Source organism: Bufo bufo, chromosome 4, assembly GCF_905171765.1.
Source record: "Bufo bufo chromosome 4, aBufBuf1.1, whole genome shotgun sequence".
Lineage (NCBI taxonomy): Eukaryota > Metazoa > Chordata > Amphibia > Anura > Bufonidae > Bufo > Bufo bufo.
The window spans coordinates 117,887,767-117,902,235 of NC_053392.1; the positions used below are offsets into that span (position 1 = coordinate 117,887,767).

The following is a 14,469-nucleotide window of genomic DNA, read 5'->3' on the forward strand; positions in this document are numbered from 1 at the left end:
TGCAAAAGTAAACCAAGCATCTGTGATAATATCTTGTAGGCAGAGAAACTGTCCAATAATCTTACAAAAACCTCTGGAAGAGCATGACATTGTGAATGGATTAATGGAATTTATTTACCAAAAAAATTAAACATATACAGCCTTATTCTACATAATTAAAAAACGAATCTTTATTTCATGAGGGAATAACCTCTGGATGGTAATATATTTTCCTCAAAAAGTATTTTATATAAAAAAAAATCAGATTTAAATTAAAAAAATCTGATTTTTATTTTTTTATTTTTAAATCATTGATTTTTATCCACCCTGTCACAAATTTATTGCGAATATATTACATTGTCGATTTTTCGGAATCAAGTAAACAATGACTGGAGATCAATAATTCTCGAATTTACAAATTTCTGGCTTATATTCGGCCAAAAATTTGCTAAATATCGCGAATTCGAATATAGCCTATGCTGCTCATAACTAATAGGGGCCATGTCATGCAGACCTTACAGCTGTTACATAGACAGGATCCGTTGTGCATCTAATTTTTCCTTCCTTCTGACAGATCAGAAGAAGGGTCAAATAAATTATGTCAGCCAGGCCAAAAAACAAAACAGAATAGGAAGTCCACAGAGTGGCCCTATGACATAGTGGTGAGGTGAAAGCAGCATGAGGAGACCACAGAGTGACCCAATGACAGAGTAGGAGGTGACATCAGGCCACAGAGTGGCACAATGGAGGCCACAGAGTGGCACAATGACAGAGTGGAGGTGGCGGCTGCATAAGGAGGCCACAGAGTGGCACAATGACAGAGTGTGGGGGTGGTGGCAGCATCAGCATCAGGAGGAGGCCACAGGGTGGCACAATGACAGTGTGGAGATGGCAGCAGCATCAGGAGGCCACAGAGTGGCACAATGACAGAGTGTGGAGGTGGCGGCAGCAGCAGCACCAGGAGGAGTCCACAGGGTGGAACTATGACAGTGTGGAGGTGACAGCAGCAGCAGCAGATTCAAGAGGAAACCACAGAGTGGCACAATAACAGAGTGTGGAGGTGGCAGCTGCAGCAGCAGCATCATAAGGAGGCAACAGGGTGGAACTATGACAGTGTGTAGGTGGCAGCAGCAGCATCAGGAGGCCACAGAGTGGCAAGGTGACATAGTGTTGAGGTAGCAGCAGCATTAGGAGACCACAGAGTGGCCAGGTCACATAGTGTGGAGGTGGCAGCAGCATCAGGAGACCACAGAGTGGCAAAGTGACATAGTGTGGAGGTAGCAGAAGCATCAGGAGACCACAGAGTGGCAAGGTGACATAGTGTGGAGGTGGCAGCAGCATCAGGAGACCACAGAGTGACCCGGTGACAGAGTGGGGAGGTGGGTGGCAATAACAGTACCCGCTGATGATGGTGGGTGTAAGAAGGAGCACTTGACATCAGATGTGTGGCATCAGGCAGGTGGCTGCATCAGAATAGAAGCTGAGGCAGGTAGCCAAAAGCAACCGGTCTCTTTTGTCAAAGTGTTAGTGTGACACCATGGATGATCTAGTCTGATGCATCAGGCGTTGGTGGGTGGAAATCCTGGCTGATCCACACCTGATTCATCTTGACAAAGGTCAGTCTCTCCACATTTTGGTAACTATGGCCCCCGCTGCACTAAACACCCGCTCTAATGCCACACTACTGGCCAGGCAGGACAGCTTTTCCAGGGCAAACTCTGCCAGTTGCGGCCACAAATCCAGTTTGGCTGCCCATTAGTTAAGCGGATCTTCAATGTGGGGTGACAGGGTGCTGTTCAAGTATGCCACCACCTGCTGGTTTAGATCATCCTCCAGGTCTAGCTGCTACTGCTGTTGGTGTTAAGTTTCTTCATTAGGCGGGTGAAGAAAGCAGCTCATCAGTAGTGATGTCGCGAACATAAAATTTTCAGTTCGCGAACAGCGAACGAGAACTTCCGCAAATGTTCGCGAACTGGCGAACCGGGCGAACCGCCATAGACTTCAATAGACAGGCGAATTTTAAAACCCACAGGGACTCTTTCTGGCCACAATAGTGATGAGAAAGTTGTTTCAAGGGGTCTAACACCTGGACTGTGGCATGCCGGAGGGGGATCTATGGCAAAACTCCCATGGAAAATTACGTAGTGGACGCAGAGTCGGGTTTTAATCCATAAAGGGCATAAATCAACTAACATTCCTAAATTGTTTGGAATAACGTGCTTTAAAACATCCAGTGTGTGTATACGATCAGGTATGATGTTGTATCGATCAGGTAGTGTAAGGGTTACGCCCGCATCACAGACATTGACAGACCAAACTCCCCTTTTAATGCACCGCAAACAGTTCATTTGCACAACCGCAAACTCCCCATTTGCACAAGGTTGGATACCAAGCTAGCCACGTCCCGGTGATGTCATTGAAGGTTTCTTCCTCCACCCAGCCACGTACAACACCAAGGGTCCCCGAAAGGTCAATTGAATTGATTTTTCGAACGGGGAGATGGTTAAAAAAACGCTGGCTCCCTCCCCTTTGTTTTTATCCACGGTGACTGCGTCTGCGCCGTGCAATTTACTGTCACACCCGATATGAGTGGTATTTTCTGTAGTACTATTCTCATCAGTTTAATCCCTCTAACGTCCCCAATCTGGGTGCCATTTATTGAATAGATTTTTCGAACGGGGAGATGGTATCAGTGGTTGGCACTGGCAGTGGGCACACTACAGTCAGTAGAAGCGGGCCTGACACACACTGGCAGCAGGCAAGCAACTGAAATTACACTAAAGTGTAAAAATTAAATGCCTTATTTATCGGCAAGCTACTGTGCCACCCGGTATGAGTGGTTGGCACTGGCAGTGGGCACACTACAGTCAGTGGACGAGGGCCTGACACACACTGGCAGCAGGCAAGCAACTGAATTTAGACTACTGTCTAAAAATTAAATGCCTTATTTATCGGCAAGCTACTGTGCCACCCGGTATCAGTGGTTGGCACTGGCAGTGGGCACACTACAGTCAGTGGAAGCGGGCCTGACACACACTGGCAGCAGGCAAGCAACTGAATTTAGACTACTGTCTAAAAATTAAATGCCTTATTTATCGGCAAGCTACTGTGCCACCCGGTATCAGTGGTTGGCACTGGCAGTGGGCACACTACAGTCAGTTGAAGTCGGCCTGACACACACTAGCAGCAGGCAAGCAGCTGAAATTACATTAAAGTGTAAAAATTAAATGCCTTTTTTAAGCAAAGTCCTGTGCCAGCCGGTATGAGTGGTGGGCACTGGCAGTGGGCACACTACAGTCAGTGGAAGTCAGCCTGACACACACTGGCAGGCAACTAACCTTAGATTAAAGTGTAAAAATTAAGTGCCTATTTTTTAAGCAAAGTCCTGTGCCACTCGGTATGACAGGGGTGGGCACTGGCAGTGGGCACACTACAGTCAGTGGAAGTCAGCCTGACACACACTGGCAGGCAACTAACCTTAGATTAAAGTGTAAAAATTAAGTGCCTATTTTTTAAGCAAAGTCCTGTGCCACTCGGTATGACAGGGGTGGGCACTGGCAGTGGGCACACTACAGTCAGTTGAAGTCGGCCTGACACACACTAGCAGCAGGCAAGCAGCTGAAATTACATTAAAGTGTAAAAATTAAATGCCTTTTTTAAGCAAAGTCCTGTGCCAGCCGGTATGAGTGGTGGGCACTGGCAGTGGGCACACTACAGTCAGTGGAAGTCAGCCTGACACACACTGGCAGGCAACTAACCTTAGATTAAAGTGTAAAAATTAAGTGCCTATTTTTTAAGCAAAGTCCTGTGCCACTCGGGATGACAGGGGTGGGCACTGGCAGTGGGCACACTACAGTCAGTTGAAGTCGGCCTGACACACACTGGCAGGCAACTAACCTTAGATTAAAGTGTAAAAATGAAGTGCCTTTTTTTTAAGCAAAGTCCTGTGCCACACGGGATGACAGGGGTGGGCACTGGCAGTGGGCACACTACAGTCAGTTGAAGTCGGCCTGACACACACTAGCAGCAGGCAAGCAGCTGAAATTACACTAAAGTGTAAAAATTAAATGCCTTTTTTAAGCAAAGTCCTGTGCCAGCCGGTATGAGTGGTGGGCACTGGCAGTGGGCACACTACAGTCAGTGGAAGTCAGCCTGACACACACTGGCAGGCAACTAACCTTAGATTAAAGTGTAAAAATTAAGTGCCTATTTTTTAAGCAAAGTCCTGTGCCACTCGGTATGACAGGGGTGGGCACTGGCAGTGGGCACACTACAGTCAGTTGAAGTCGGCCTGACACACACTAGCAGCAGGCAAGCAGCTGAAATTACATTAAAGTGTAAAAATTAAATGCCTTTTTTAAGCAAAGTCCTGTGCCAGCCGGTATGAGTGGTGGGCACTGGCAGTGGGCACACTACAGTCAGTGGAAGTCAGCCTGACACACACTGGCAGGCAACTAACCTTAGATTAAAGTGTAAAAATTAAGTGCCTATTTTTTAAGCAAAGTCCTGTGCCACACGGGATGACAGGGGTGGGCACTGGCAGTGGGCACACTACAGTCAGTTGAAGTCGGCCTGACACACACTAGCAGCAGGCAAGCAGCTGAAATTACACTAAAGTGTAAAAATTAAATGCCTTTTTTATGCAAAGTCCTGTGCCAGCCGGTATGAGTGGTGGGCACTGGCAGTGGGCACACTACAGTCAGTGGAAGTCAGCCTGACACACACTGGCAGGCAACTAACCTTAGATTAAAGTGTAAAAATTAAGTGCCTTTTTTTAAGCAAAGTCCTGTGCCACACGGAATGACAGGGGTGAGCACTGGCAGTGGGCACACTACAGTCTGTGGGCCTGCAGCTCCTCACACACAGGCAGGCCAGGCAACTGCAATATGTATATAAAGGAAAAAAAAAAAGCAGACTAATGTTGCAGCCCTAAAAAGGGCTTTTTGGGGTGCTGTCAGGACGCTGTCCTTACAGCAGAGATCAGATGAGTCTTTCAGGACTGGAGTGGACACTGAATTCACTAGCCTAGCTATCGATTTCCCAATTAAATCAGCAGCAGTTACAGTCTCCCTCCTCTCACTAAGACTGCAGCTTCAGAATGAATCTAAAATGGATGCTGTGCAGGAGGTGGGAGGGTCTGGGAGGGAGGGTATGCTGCTGATTGGCTGGAATGTGTCTGCTGACTGTGAGGTACAGGGTCAAAGTTTGCTCAATGATGATGTATAGGGGGCGGACCGAACATCGCATGTGTTCGCCCGGCAGAGGCGAACGCGAACAAGCTATGTTCGCCGGGAACTGTTCGCCGTCGGATAGTTCGGGCCATCTCTACTCATCAGCCACTCTAGACTCTAGACTCGAGTTGCTGCTGATGGAGCTGGAACTGCTCCTACCCCCACACCCTGCCACAGCAGCCATGGAAGAGGAACGTGAGCGCAGAGGGCCCCCCCCCCCCAGTCAGACCTGCGAGAGGATGGACAATGGCACAGATAGGCAGCGGCCAACTGACTGCATAGGATGTCTCTATAGTAGTTCAGTATGTCCTCCCTCTCAGTGGGTATAAAAAGGCCCCCATTTTGGACCAGTAGCGAGGGTCCAACAAGGTGGAGAGCCAGAAGTCACCCCTCTTCCGAATCGTGACAATTCGGCTATCACTACGCAAGCAAGTGAGCATGCATCGGGCCATTTGTGCAAGTGACTCAGAGGGACTCCCTGCCTGCATCTCCACTGCATACTGCCATGGTGTGTCTGGGTCTTCTGCCTCAACTTCCTCATTGCACTGTAGCTCCTCTGGCTGCTCCTCCTCTCCTGTCACCTTTGTAAAAAACCACTCATTTCGCTACACATTGCTTGTGCTCCAATGTCGTCCTCCTCCTCCAGTTCAGCCCCCAGAGGGCTAATGTGGCCATGAGATCTAGGCGCCACATCTCCAGTACCCTGACCAGCCAGATTTACCAGTATCTGTTCCAGAACATGAAGCAGTGGAATGACGTTGTTCATCCCATAGTCTGGCGACTGACAAATAACGTGGCCTCATCAAAGGCCTGAGCAAACGGCAGGTTTCACGCATGAGCTGCCACTGGCTGACATCGAAGTTACACAGGGGAGTACTCCTGTCCGCTTGGATCATCAAGAAATCATTTATGGCTTTTCTCTGTTCGAATAGTCAGTCCAACATATGGAGGGTGCAATTACAACATGTGGAAACATTGCATATCAGCCTATTGTGGGGGATGCCATTCTGCCGCTGCAGCTCAAGAAGAATGTTCTTTGCAGTATACAAGTGGCTGGAGTGCATGCAAAGTTTCCTGGCCATTTTTAGGATGTCTTGCAGATGGGTGGAGGACTTCAGGATCCGCTTGACAACCAGATAGAACACGTGTGCCATGCAGGGAGCATTGCTCAGCCCTCCTTGACGCAGCACCGACACCATGTTCTTCCCGTTGTTGGTCACCATGGTTCAGATCTTGAGTTGTCATGGAGAAAGCCAGGATTTGATTTCTTGATGAAGGACACGGAGCAATTCCTCCCCTGTATGACTACGTTCAGGCAAACGAGGTGCAGAACAGCATGACACCACTATGCCCTGCACATGTGGTATGCTGGAGGGGCACTGTGAATTGTCCCTGCAGTGGAGGCTGAGGACACGGTGGAGGATGAGGAGGCAGAGGTGGAGATTGTCACAGGAGCAACGGCATGAGAACATGCAGGCAGAAGCGGCGTCACCTGGCCAAGTTCTGGTGTGGCTGTGCAGAAACCACATTAACCCAGTGGGCCGTAAAGGACATGTATTGTCCCTGACCGTAGTTACAGCTCCACACGTCGGCGCTGCCGTGCACTTTGGCAGCCACCAACAGGCTAAAGGACTGGCCCACCTTCTGCTCTACATACGTGTCCAGGGCTGGTTCTTCCTTTTTGGCCAAGAAATTACGACTTGGGACTCTCCACCTCGGCTCAGCACAAGCCATTAGTTCTCTGAAAGGTGCAGAGTCCACCAGTTGGAAAGAGACCAACTGCTTCTGTACCGTTGGATGAGTGCACACATACTGTTGTCTCTTGGCAATTTCTTCGGTAATCGATTGCTGACGGAATGACTGACGATGAGTAGGAGGAGCAGCAGGAGCATCAGGACCAGCAGATGATGGGAAGGACAGACAGCTCCCTTTGGCTGAGGTGGTGGAGCCTTAACTGCATGAAATCGGATGTGTGCCACGGGGTGATGCTGGACCACCACATCGGAGCCACGGTTCTCCCATGCCACTTTATGGTGACATTGCATATGTTGATGAAGGGCCATGGTGCCAGCATTGGCACTCTGGCCACGCTTCTCCTTCTGCCCATAGATGCTACAATTGGCCATGTTCACCTCCTCTGATGGCTTAACAAAAAACTACCACACCGCCGAGTAGGTGATTTTACCTCAACACTCTGCACTGACTGCTACCGCCGCTGCGTCTGTGAACTCCTGCACCACTATTTTCAGGGCAGGTAGGCTCCTGCGAAGCGGGTGGTCTACCCCAGGCACATCTGGCTCCCAACCTTCCACTGCTACCACCCTGCTGACTCCTGGCCATGCTAGCGACTTGCTGACTCCGCCGCTGGCTCACGGGCAAGCTGCCACCCTCTTCTCCCGATGATGATGAAGCCCCTATTTCATCCAGCTCCAAAGTGAAATCATCCACATCATCATTATTGAGTACTGTCTGCACGTCACTGATGTCCTTCTCAACGGTCTCTGGGTCAGGAGCCTGAGTGCTCGCAACACCAGCTACCACGCCACTCTCCTCATCACTACTTGCCCTCCTACCGAAGGAAGCGGAGGATGTTTCCTCCACATCTTGGCTGGCCAGTAGCTGCTGACTGTCCTTGCTGTGTAGTGGAGCTGAGCCCACAGCATATAATACTTCTCTGGCTGAGGGAACAGAAAAGGACAGAGGCCGGTTGAGGACAGCTGAGGGCACAGGGCCTGCTCCCGGGACATGCCAACTTAGGGTTGTGTCTGACGAACTCACGACTCTTGGTTGGGGGTATCTGATGTCACTTGAGACTAAGTGGATGACCAAGTCAACCATTCAAGAACCTCTGGGTTGCTGGTCAAGACACGACCACTAGATGACACCGGGAGCTCAGGCCTCTTGCTGCGACTCCTGCTGCCACACCCCTTAGTCTGCTGCAAACTGTGCCAAAAACAATTATGCCTCTGCCACTCCACTGTGCAGGGCCTGGCACTTTTCTGTCTCGCATACTGTTAGATCAAATAAATAAATGAAAAGGAAATGAAAACACACTAGAAAAGTCTATAATTTTCTCACTTCACCACACAATGGCTAATAAGCCCCATTTTTTCCCCACTAATACATGCCAAAAAGGGCTTTAGAACATATAACTGCACCGCTGAATGGCAAATATATATTTTTTGCCACTAATACACGCCAAAAAGGGCTGTAATTTTCTCACTTAACGACACAATGGCAAATACTTTTTTTGTGCCACTAATACACACAAAAATGTGCTTTGGAACATATAACTGCACCGCTGAAAGGCAAATAATATATATATTTTTTTGCCACTAATACACGCCAAAAAGGGCTTTAGAACATATAACTGCACTGCTGAATAGCAAATATATATTTTTTTGCCACTAATACATATCAAAAAGGGCTGTAATTTTCTCACTTTACCACACAACTGCAAATACTTTTTTGCCACTAATACATGCAAAAAAGGGTTTTAGAACATATAACTGCACCGCTGAACGGCAAATATATATTTTTTTGCCACTATTAAACGCTAAGAAGGGCTGTAATTTTCTTACTTCCCCACACAACAGCAACTACTTTTTTTGTGCCACTAATACACGACAAAAAGGGCTTTAGAACATATACTGTAACTGCACCGCTGAATGGCAAATAGGCCCTTACTTTTTCTTCTTATACACTCCAACATATAACTGCACCGCTGAGGGTGGGTTCACACTAACGTTAGGGATTCTGTTATGGCTTTCCGTTATAAAGATATATATTATTTGCCATTCAGGTTGGGTTCACACTAGCGTTAGGGATTCCGTTATGGCTTTCCGTTATAACATGGTTATAATGAAAAATAACGGAATCCATAAGACGGAAGGACGGATCCGTTCTTCTGCCCATTGACTTGTATTATGACGGAATGCAAAACAGAAGTCTTTAAAAGGCATTCCATTTGCTTTCTGTCCTAATAGAAGTTTATGGGAAAGTATAATGGATCCGTCTGGGTCCCGTTATGCAAGATGGAAAACAAAGTCCTGTCGACAGGACTTTGTTTTCCGTCTTGCATAACGGGACCCAGACTGATCCATTTTCATTCCCATAGACTTCTATTAGGGCAGAAAGGAAACGGAATGCCTTTTAAAGGCTTCTGTTTTGCATTCCGTCATAATACAAGTCAATGGGCAGAAGAACGGATCCGTCTTTCCGTCTTATGAATTCCGTTATTTTTCATTATAACCATGTTATAACGGAAAGCCATAACGGAATCCCTAACGCTAGTGTGAACCCACCCTGAATGGCAAATAATATATATCTTTTTGCCACTAATAACCGCCAAAAAGGGCTGCAATTTTCTCACCACACAACGGCAAATATTTTTTTTGTGCCACTAATACACGCAAAAAAGGGCTTTAGAACATACTGTATAACTGCACTGCTGAAAGGCAAATGTATATTTTTTTGCCACTACTAAACGCCAACGCCAACGCTGTCATTTTCTCACTTAACCACACAACGGAAAATACATTTTTTGTGCCACTAATACATGCCAAAAAGGGCTTTAGAATATATAACTGCACTTCTGAATGGCAAATAGGCCCTTATTTTATTCCACTTATACACACCACAAAAGGCTTTAGAACATATAACTGCACCGCTAAACGGCACATATATATTTTTTTGCCACTACTAAACGCCAACGCCAACGCTGTAATTTTCTCACTTAACCACACAACGGAAAATACTTTTTTTGTGCCACTAATACATGCCAAAAAGGGCTTTAGAATATATAACTGCACCGCTGAACGGCAAATAATATATATATTTTTTGCCACTAATACACACCAAAAAGGGCTTTAGGACATATAACTGCACCGCTGAAAGGCAAATATATATTTTTTTGCCACTAATACACGCCCAAAAAGGACTGTAATTTTCTCACTATACCACACAGCGGCAAATACTTTTTTTTGTGCCACTAATACATGCCAAAAAGGGCTTTAGAACATATAACTGCACCGCTTAACAGCAAATAGGCCCTTATTTTTTTCCACTTATACACACCACAAAAGGCTTTAGAAAATATATATACACCGCTGAACGGCAAATATATATATTTTTTGGTACTAATACAAGCCAAAAAGGGCTGTTATTTTCTCGCTACATCACAAAATGGCTAATAAGCCCTTTTTTTCCCACTAATACAAGCCAAAAAATGCTTTAGAACATATAACTGCACTGCACAAGGGCAAATAAGACGTAGAAATATTTCCTTGTAATAACCCCTGTTAATGGCTGTATCAAACAGCACTTGCACCCCAATAACAAGAACAGTTTACTGGAATTACAGAGCTGTATAATGGCAATTTGTATCCGCAGTCAGGGCAGCAAGGTGTAATAGGATTGTTCCTATTCCCCAGGCTGTAAACTCCCCTACTGAACCCTGTTCTGCTTCAATACTGTGGAATGATTCCTCCCTGTCCTTTCCCTGAACTTCTATACAGCAAAATAAAAGTTTTAAAATCTTTTCTATCACTGTCCCTAGCGCCTGCTGACATCTCTCCCTGCACTAAGTACACTGGAAAATGGCTGAATCCAAGATGGCTGAGGCTATTTATAGGGCTGTGACATCACAGGGCTGGCTGGCTGCTGATTGGCTGCATGCATGGCATTGTGTGTGATCCCTCGTTTCCAGAGTTCCTTGCTCCATGTCCTAACATGTGCAGCAGCCATTTTCGGAAAAAAAATGTGAAGCGTGAGGAAATTTGGATTCGCTGCAAATCAAATTTTTCATGAAATTCGGATTGAATTCCACTTTGTCAACTTCGATTTGCTCATCTCTAGTTGAAATGTACTGAAATGTCCCTCTTCAAATGGAGATCGCAGATCTAGACTCAGATCTAGAGAGCATGGCGAAGGGTGAACATAGTATAGTAAAATCACAGCAAACGTATCTTTGAAAGTAGATAATATTTTTTATTTCCATTCAGTAGATGTGAAATGCGGCTCTCTTAGTGCAAACGTTTTCGGACGATAATTCAGCCTTCGTCAGGCACTGTGCCGCTGGAGGGTAGAGGTACAGAGGAAATTACACCAGTTGTGGCAAAGAGGGGGACCGACTTTAGGTGGTCTTTTAGACCCCCCCCCCTCTTTGCCACAACTGGTGTAATTTCCTCTGTACCTCTAGCCTCCAGCGGCACAGTGCCTGACGAAGGCTGAATTATCGGCCGAAAACGTTCGCACTAAGAGAGACGCATTTCACATCTACTGAATGGAAATAAAAAATATTATCTACTTTCAAAGATACGTTTGCTGTGATTTTACTATACAAAGTTTACGGGGCTGGGAACCCTATCCAAAGCTATAAAGCAGGTGGCTACAAAGTTTGTCTGAAGGGTGAACATAGCCATACTTCTGTTGCTTGCATTTCAAAAACCTTTCTCAGGAAAACCCGGATGCAAGCTATGAAACCATATATGTCTAAACTAGTGGACATTAAATTATAGGTTGTAAATATAGACCATTGTTGGAGGGTTTGAAAAATGTGCAGGCTGAGGTGGTCATGTTTGCACACTATAGGAAAAAGCTCTCTGGTGGCTGGGACCATGGGAGTTCATACAGGCTGATGCTTTTTCCTATAGTGTGCAAGCACGGCCACCGCTGCTTGATTACAGGGTGGTTGTAACCATGAAAATATAATACATGTGTATAATGTGATGGATTTAGCAATCCAGCAAGCAAAGGAAGCAATATGGATAACAACATATTAGAAAGTGGCATATATTAACTTTCTCTACATGATAATTGTCACTTGCTGAATTGTTACTACTAGGGGCATTATGGTGAGCTTTATTACTACTGGGGGACTATAGGGAACATGATTAATAGTGTGATGGGAGCATTATTACTTCTAGGGCACAGTGGCAGATAAATATTTCTATTGGTGGGACTTTTGGAAGCACTATTATTGTTGGGGGCACCCTGGCACAGTATCAGCTTAGCACAATTATTTTTGGGGGACATTAAGCTTGCAACACTATTAGTATCGGGGGAATTATTTGCTTGGCACAGTTATTTACTAATATGTCTGTTTCTCAAACTCTGCAGAGACAAGAGATGGCTGAAAGAAGTCATCATGGGAGTGTGGTCCGAATGGAGAAGATGAGGAAAGAGAATATCTACATCAGAAGAGACATCACTGGATGTAAGAAGTATGTGGCGCTGTAGTACTCAGTATGTTTTTTAGTGCTGTATGTAATGTTAGGAGGGAAGAGGTTAGGTTGAGAATTTGGCATGGGGGAGGGAGGGGACACCATTTAAATTTTCACCTCAGGCAGCAGAAAGGCTAAGTGCACTCCTGTGCTGGAGATATCTAAAGAGTATTTGTCCATCCTATATTGTTTATCTAATTCAAACTGTTGGTTTCTATTCTTTATTATATATATATATACACTGTATATACATACAGTACAGACCAAAGGTTTGGACACACCTTCTCATTCAAAGAGTTTTCTTTATTTTCATGACTATGAAGGCATCAAAACTATGAATTAACACATGTGGAATTATATACATAAAAAACAAGTGTGAAACAACTGAAAATATGTCATATTCTAGGTTCTTCAAAGTAGCCACCTTTTGCTTTGATTACTGCTTTGCACACTCTTGGCATTCTCTTGATGAGCTTCAAGAGGTAGTCCCCTGAAATGGTCTTCCAACAGTCTTGAAGGAGTTCCCAGAGATGCTTAGCACTTGTTGGCCCTTTTGCCTTCACTCTGCGGTCCAGCTCACCCCAAACCATCTCGATTGGGTTCAGGTCCGGTGACTGTGGAGGCCAGGTCATCTGGCGCAGCACCCCATCACTCTCCTTAATGGTCAAATAGCCCTTACTTTCAAAGTTTTTCCAATTTTTCGGCTGACTGACTGACCTTCATTTCTTAAAGTAATGATGGCCACTCGTTTTTCTTTACTTAGCTGCTTTTTTCTTGCCATAATACAAATTCTAACAGTCTATTCAGTAGGACTATCAGCTGTGTATCCACCTGACTTCTCCTCAACGCAACTGATGGTCCCAACCCCATTTATAAGGCAAGAAATCCCACTTATTAAACCTGACAGGGCACACCTGTGAAGTGAAAACCATTTCAGGGGACTACCTCTTGAAGCTCATCAAGAGAATGCCAAGAGTGTGCAAAGCAGTAATCAAAGCAAAAGGTGGCTACTTTGAAGAACCTAGAATATGACATATTTTCAGTTGTTTCACACTTGTTTGTTATGTATATAATTCCACATGTGTTAATTCATAGTTTTGATGCCTTCAGTGTGAATCTACAATTTTCATAGTCATAAAATTAAGAAAACTCTTTGAATGAGAAGGTGTGTCCAAACTTTTGGTCTGTACTGTATATATACACTCACCTAAAGAATTATTAGGAACACCATACTAATATGGTGTTGGACCCCCTTTTGCCTTCAGAACTGCCTAAATTCTATGTGGCATTGATTCATCAAGGTGCTGATAGCATTCTTTAGAAATGTTGGCCCATATTGATAGGATAGCATCTTGCAGTTGATGGAGATTTGAAGGATGCACATCCAGAGCACGAAGCTCCCGTTCCACCACATCCCAAAGATTCTCTATTGGGTTAAGATCTGGTGACTGTGGGGGCCATTTTAGTACAGTGAACTGATTGTCATGTTCAAGAAACCAATTTGAAATGATTCGAGCTTTGTGACATGGTGCATTATCCTGCTGGAAGTAGCCATCAGAGGATGGATACATGTTCTCATTCTGTTTACACCAAATTCGGACTCTACCATTTGAATGTCTCAACAGAAATCGAGACTCATCAGACCAGGCAACATTTTTCCAGTCTTCAACAGTCCAATTTTGGTGAGCTCGTGCAAATTGTAGCCTCTTTTTCCTATTTGTAGTGGAGATGAGTGGTACCCGGTGGGGTCTTCTGCTGTTGTAGCCCATCCGCCTCAAGGTTGTGCGTGTTGTGGCTTCACAAATGCTTTGCTGCATACCTCGGTTGTAACGAGTGGTTAATTCCGTCAACGTTGCTCTTCTATCAGCTTGAATCAGTCGGCCCATTCTCCTCTGACCTCTAGCATCCACAAGGCATTTTTGCCCACAGGACGGCCGCATACTGGATGTTTTTTCCTTTTTACACCATTCTTTGTAAACCCTAGAAATGGTTGTGCGTGAAAATCCCAGTAACTGAGCAGATTGTGAAATACTCAG

At 45.4% G+C, this 14,469-nt stretch overlaps 1 protein-coding gene across 39 annotated transcripts in view; it reads right to left on the reverse strand.

Annotated features, from left to right (window-relative positions):
* Positions 1-14,469, reverse strand: part of LOC120997603 (saxiphilin-like) — a 390,951-nt gene that overhangs the window by 287,741 nt on the left and 88,741 nt on the right. The window lies entirely within an intron of this gene.